Here is a 7035-nt window from a genome sequence, read left to right as displayed (position 1 = left end):
AAAAAAGAAGGTATCTGACTGGGGAAGAAGGATGGTCGCATGTGAACCTATGAGCAAATCCAACACTGGAGAACTGTAGTTACAGGTATGTAACCTTTTCCAGGACAGGATCTTTTATAGATTCACATGACAATCTGAATAGCAAGCAGTTTCAACAGTTAATGGCAAATAGTAGAAGTATTCAAAGTACGTGCAGTGATATTAATTAATATTGAGCTAACTGCAGCTTAGACAGAAAAACATGAAGAGACTCCCCTAATCAAAAGAGATGCTGGAGGGCTACTGGGGCTATTGCCGAGTCTTTAGAAGTTTCTGCATCAAGGAAGAAATGCTTTTCCAAATGTGTAGCTGCTCCTCATCTTATAGAATGAGTCGGGAAGGAGCAACATAAGGGACAACTAGCTTTAAAATGGCACAAAGCAATGACAGAAGCAATCCACTCAGCTATTACTTATTTTGAGCTAGGTCTTCCAACCTGCAAGAGGCCAAAGGCAACAAATAATGTAACAGACCTCTAACGTGTTTTTGTTTCATCAATGTAGAACTTTAATCTGCAAATGTCTGATGAGCAAAGTGTGCTTTAAACCACCTAGTAGGATGTTGAAAGACAGGTTTGAGCAGTACAGATGGAACCCTGTTGGCACTATTAGCACAACAGAAAAATAGTACTCATGATACCTCTATAAAGTTGAAAGCCTGGATCTTACTTGCAGCTCTGGCTGATGTCAAGGAAACAAAGTTATTTTCCGAGCAACGTACATAATGTTCATCCCTTTTATTGTCTCAAAAGATGATTTTATCACTTGTCTATGAAGCGTGTTATGTTGCCATGTAAGTGGTGGGAAATGCTGCGAAAAGCCCTTTATCAAGCCGCTTGATGATTCATGTGGCCACAAGAGGAAAAGAATCAGAAAAATGTTTACATCTTGATAGAGCCACTATGTGAACCATAATGGAAGTATGTTTGTGACCTGACCAGGCCAACTCTTAACAGGTACAGTAAACTCTGTAGTTCTAAAATGGCAGGATGCAAACCCATGGAACACCACCAGAAACAAACTCTGCCCGCTTTACTTTTACTTTTTAATTGTTGAAGCTGCACATGCCTGATGGAAGATAAGCAAATCCCGACAATTCAGAGGAATTTCTAGTTGGGAAAGCTCCTAGTAATCATATCGTGTCAACAAATGCTACGAAAAGGATTGTGGAGAAGAATCTGACCCCTATGTCTCTATATGCAAGGTCCTCGTGACTGGTTGATAGAATGCAAGGGCCTTCTGACAGGTGGATAAGATCACTGGACCAAAACTGGTAAGGTCATGCTGCAACTATGAGAGTAGGCTTGCATGGCTTTCTTTTCATCTTGCTGATTACTCGCAGAACAAAGACAAGCAAAGATATAGTCAAAGGTCTTGGCCAAAAATGTTGTAAGCACCCTCTGTAGGAATCCGGGTACTTGTTGCAGTACCTCCCCACTTTTTGCCTGGTATTTGAGGCACCTTTGACTGAAGTGTAATGGGTTCCTGCTAACTAGGTCCCCAGTACCAGTGTTCTTTCCCCAAAAAGGTACAATTGTTTACTTAATTGGCAAAACTTTTAGCCCACTCTGTGAATCCCTAGTAAATGGTACCTAGCACCTGATGTACTGAAGCCGGCCATTAAGGGCTACAGCACTAATTGTGCCACCCGAAGGGCCCTGTCACAAAGCACCTGCAAGACTGCCATTACAGGCTATGTGTCTTGTTGCAGACGAAAGTGAAAACACAACAAGACACACATCCCTGTGTGCCATGTCCCCTACCACTGCATGTGAAACTTGTAAGTCACCCCAGAACAAAAGCCTGTCTAGGAAGATGGTGTAACACCCCCTCCCACAGGATGACCTGCTAGTTAGCCTCCTTGGGTCAGCGAGCTTCCATGAAGCTGCTGCCTTTGAAATGCAAATCTGGCTGCCCTCAAAGGAAAGGAAGTGCCCCCCCGCCATCTATAGCCCCCTTGGCACCTGGACAGATGGCCCTGCCCTGATGTCCTGTCCTCTGTTCTCTGTTGACCCTGTGCCAAAGACGACTCGCCCTGGAGCGGAGTACCTCCAAAACCAGGGAGGACTGCCTGCCTTCAAAAAAGACCAAGACCTCCTGGAGACCCGTGGAACTGTTCATTGCATCCTGCAGAAACACCAAAAGAGAAAACTCAGAGTCCTCCGGAACTGCCAAAATCAGACAGCCGAAGCAACCACTGCACCGTCGCCTCCGGCCCAAACTGAAGTGGGCCACCAGTGCCAGCAAGGTTCCCCAGCCCTCCAGAGCTGGAGTCCATCATCATCTCACCCCTCATGAACTCTGCAACGTTGCACGCAGGCCCCCTCAACTACGACTGCTTCCGGTAAGAGAAACCAAACTCCTAAAGACATCTCTGCATCCATCACCCCCGAGCTGTGGAAAAGAGGACCCAAGGTGTACCTACGACCCCAAGCTTCGCAAGAATTGAACCCCTCTGTTGGTTCACCCAACTGGCTCCCTAGCCAAAACCTGCAGTCTCTTTTTACAGTGGCCGATCCCCTTTGAAACCTATTGGGCTCCCGACACCGTTTTGCACCCTGACCCAGGCCGCCCTCGTGCTGCTGCTTGAGTACTGTTGGTGCTGCCTTGGACCTTGCCCACCACTCACTTTAACTTCTGGAGATTGGTCCTGTAAGTCAATGTACTGTACCTGTCTGCAGAACTTGTTCTTCCTTACATAAGATAACATTGCAGAACTCAAATTGCAGTGTCCACTTTTTGAACTAAAAAGAATTTATATTTAAAAACTTAACAGAATTATTTTCTCTGATGCCTAAATATATATAAAAATACTTGTTATTTTCATAAATTGGTGTGGATCTCCTTCTTCAGCCGTGAAGTCATTTATTAATCATTATGTGTATTTAGCAAATGTCTTGCACTCCCCTTGTGTTAACCCTAAGGCTGCTCGACCACACTACCCCCTAACAGAGCACTTTGGTATTGCAAGCAAGCCCTGTACACTCATAAGGGAACCCCATGACTCTTTACACGGTAAATCAACTTATTGGTATATCACTTAAAGACACAGCTTCCTACACCCTTAATCCTGGACGCCAATGTCAGATTGCAAACGATCGGTATTTCTTGTTCTTGATTTTGAAAAGCAATCAAACAACCAGTTAGAGCCAGTGATGAATGATCACCACCACCAGGTCTTCGTTGAGTTCCCATTTACGACGTGCTGCTTCTAGTGAAATGCCATGGCTGATTATCAAGTTCCAAAGATGCTGTGACCACTCTGAAAATGATAGGGACTTGGTGCCTCCTTGCTTAAGTAAAACATAGTTGTTGTGTTTGCCTGTTCTTATGAGGACTGAGGAGCTCATCAGTTTTAGAAGAATGACTGAAGCCCTCTTCTTCCCAATTTAAGATCTAGAATGTGGATATGGAGTTGTTTTTCTGCTTCTGAACAATGATCTCCGACCTTCACATTGTGCAGGTGAGGGTTCCATCTGTCTAGGTATACGTCTGTTGTCATCACCTACTGGGCAGCTTACAATTGAAACTGCAGGTCCACCGTCAAGCTGGATTTCGCATTCCACAATTCCAACATAGATCTCATTTGAGGCATCATGTGAATCCGAAATGCAAAGGATCTGGCCACATGAAATCTTTGGCCATCCACTCATCATTCAAAAGACACTAGTGCATTCTGCAGTGGGAAACTAGTGGAACATATGAGGACATCATGCCCAGGAGAGACTTGAAACTACAGACTGAAACTTTTTAATCCACAAGTTTGAAATACTTTCTTGTGATGGGAAGGTCTTCCCCAACACTGTATCCAGAATATTCCCTTTGGGCTTAGATTGTGGATGGTTCGATTTGGCTGCACAGAGCCAGTGAATTAAAAAGATACAGTCTTACTTTTGTTGATGATCTGGCCATAGTGAATGGCTTGTTCTTGACCAACCAGTCATCAAAGAAGGGAAAGCTTTGATGTCCTTTCCTTCTTAAACATTCTGCCACTGGGTTTATTATCCCTTTGTAAAGATTATTGGCGCTGACTTGTGACCAAAGGGCAACAACCTGAACTTATAGAGGCACTTGTCTTCATCAAACCTCAGATATTTGCAGTGAGATGAAGTACAATGTGGAAATATGCGCCCTGCATATAGAACAGCCATGTACTCCCCATTCGGAAACAGTCGCAATGTCTTCAGTAAGATTAACCCCTTGTGTGCGCACGACGTCTCCCGGGCGTCGTGCATTACGGTGGGCGTGTGCGCACGACGGCCGGGAGCCGTCGTGTTCGCGAACGCGTTTATTTCACCCGCACAGCGGGAGAAATAAACCCGCACGCAAGAGGTTAACATTCTCAAGGATTGTTTAGGTAGGTACTTGTGAGATCCAAATGAAAGCACCACTCTACTGACCTCTTCAAACTAGAAAACAACTGAGTAAAAGTCTGCATTTCGTAGGGATTTTGGGATACGGTGTAAAGTCCCCTTGGGCATGGAGGGTGTTCCAACAGTTCCCTTCTCCTCCTGGTCCTCATCTTTTGGATCCGTGTCCACCTGAGGTGGCACCAGGACAGTTCCTACCAGAAGTTACGGGGGCAACACTGGTGGTTGAGATGTAGAATTACGTGCAGGGATCAACCTTGAATGAACACGAGGAGCCTGGGGTTTACGATGTCCGAGTCCTTGCAGATTCAGCAGAAGGGGAAATTGTGGGTAGTAGTATTTTAACATCATCTGATGTAAAACAATGATCAGATTTATTCACATCCTCAACTCAGGTTGCCCTTGGTACTGGGACTCCATGTAACAGTCGTCATAAGTTTAGTCATAACGACTGTCTTGTCTCCTCCTCTTTCTCTTCCTCCTCCTCCTCCTCTGCTCCATAATGACATGGTTGCTCCTCCTCAACTCTACCTTGATTGCAATGATCCTCATGCTCCTCTTGGTACGTCACATGAAGACGAGGTGGGCTGGTAGCGGGCCTGAATGGATCCACATCAGTGTTTTGCCTCAGTGTCAAAGAGTTTCTTGGTCATGCAAAGGGAAAATGTGCTCTGTTGTAATGTTGTAGAACAGTGGTTCATAAACAACTTGTTTTCCCTTGATGCACGAGGTGCCGTTCTGTTGTATTTCACAGTTGATCTTTTTTGGGCCATTCTTCTAATATGGAGGACACCTCCTTGGCGTTATCTTCAAAGATGTTTTGCCTCCCTCTAGTTTTCTTGATTTTTTTTTTTTTAAATCTCTGTTAAGAAATCCCTACCAGAGTACGGTTATTCCATCACCTTCTTGCTGTGCAGCTACCGGAGAAGAGGACCTCACAGTTGTGGATTTTGTTTGTGTAGAAAGAGCAACACATTTTAAGGTCGCTAGTTTTATGTCTAGGGTAGAGTCAGTAAATACAGTCTGCTTGAGGCTCCTCACTGCGGTGCTTCCTTTTGCCGCATGAGGCATAAGATCTGAATAAACCTTTTTTTGGGAGTTGCCATAGCAAAGAATGGCTAGCCACCCCCTGGGTCAAACTCCAGGAACAGGACCCCTGATTAGGGGGTCCCAGATGCTGTAGGGAACCAGAGGAAAATGATGATTCTCAGATTAACATGTCAAGAGAATCAGGATTTCATTAAAGACACGGAGGCTAACATCGTGCATAACCTTTTAATTGCCACTCCAGACAGCAGCCCCTTTAAAGAACTTCACTAAAGCAATCCAAAATAGAACCACAAAAAACATAAATGTCCACAGCGTAGAACACTCATCCTCTTTTAAATGTGAATCTGTAAACACAACTTCTTCTCCTGCTGCATTCCTTAATCCGCGACAGTCTTAGGTCTTTACGATTGATTATCTGAAATAAAAAATACCACCTTTCCTTAAAAAAATTCAAACTCCAAACTTTGTATTTTTAACAAAACATCCTAAAAACTTACACACAGTTAACTTCTCCCCTCCTCTTAAACATATAAAAAAACTTTTTTTTTTAATTCATCACTCCAATGAAAGGTGCAGAGGGAGGGATAAAGTTAGCCTCTGTGTCTTTAATGAAATCCTGATTCTCTTGTCATGTTAATCTGAGAATCGTCATTTCATTACAAGATACAAGACCGGAGGCTAACATTATGCATGTTTAAAGCATCTGAAAACCACCTCAGACATATGTTCCACTGGTCTGAAGTAATGCTTCGCAAACGTACCCACATTTGACCAATCTGACGCTTTTAAAATACTCTCCAAATTATCTCCAAACAACTCTTCCTCGCCATAGATCCTCTGATGGAATCCACTTTGAACGTATCCATATTCACACCAGCTTGCTCCATCACACACTTAACCCATCTTGAAATTGTTGACGAACATACCGCCCCAAATGGTTTCACAAAAGAATTAGGAAGCTGATGAACACCACCACACTATTCTCTGCAACTCTACATTCATACTCCTTCAGACACTCCACCACACAATTTCTTACACTCATCAAATCTAGGATAAAAAAAACTGAAGAAGACAGTCTTAGTCCTTTTAAAAATCGCAAACACCACACCATCGGACAAAAATGCCTATTTGTAACTTCTAAAGCTTTAACATCAGACACTCTTCTACACGAAACTAAACACAAGAGTCGCTAACTTAATAGGAATATTCTTTTTACTTAAATATCTATTCATAGGCCAATCCAAAAACAATTTTAGAATCAAATTTACGTCCCACAAAACATATCTGGCCTTGGGAGGTCTCTTCAACCTCATACTTTTTAACACTCTACACACCAAAATATGACATCCTACAGATCTACCCTCTACCAACGTATGTCATTCTGAAACTGCTGACCTGTAATAATTTACAGTTCTATAACTCAATCCTCTAGTAAACTGTTCCACCAGAAAATTCCTCCACTACAGGAGCTCAATGGGATCCAAACTCCGTTCCAGGCACCAACAAACCCAGAACTTCCAGACTCCTCTATACCTTTTCCTAGTTCCCGGTGCCCAAGATTCCTCAAGGAGATACGC

The sequence above is a fragment of the Triturus cristatus genome, chromosome 12, assembly GCF_964204655.1.
Source record: "Triturus cristatus chromosome 12, aTriCri1.1, whole genome shotgun sequence".
Lineage (NCBI taxonomy): Eukaryota > Metazoa > Chordata > Amphibia > Caudata > Salamandridae > Triturus > Triturus cristatus.
The sequence above is the reverse complement of the archived record's forward strand: the minus strand, read 5'-3'. Positions refer to the sequence as shown.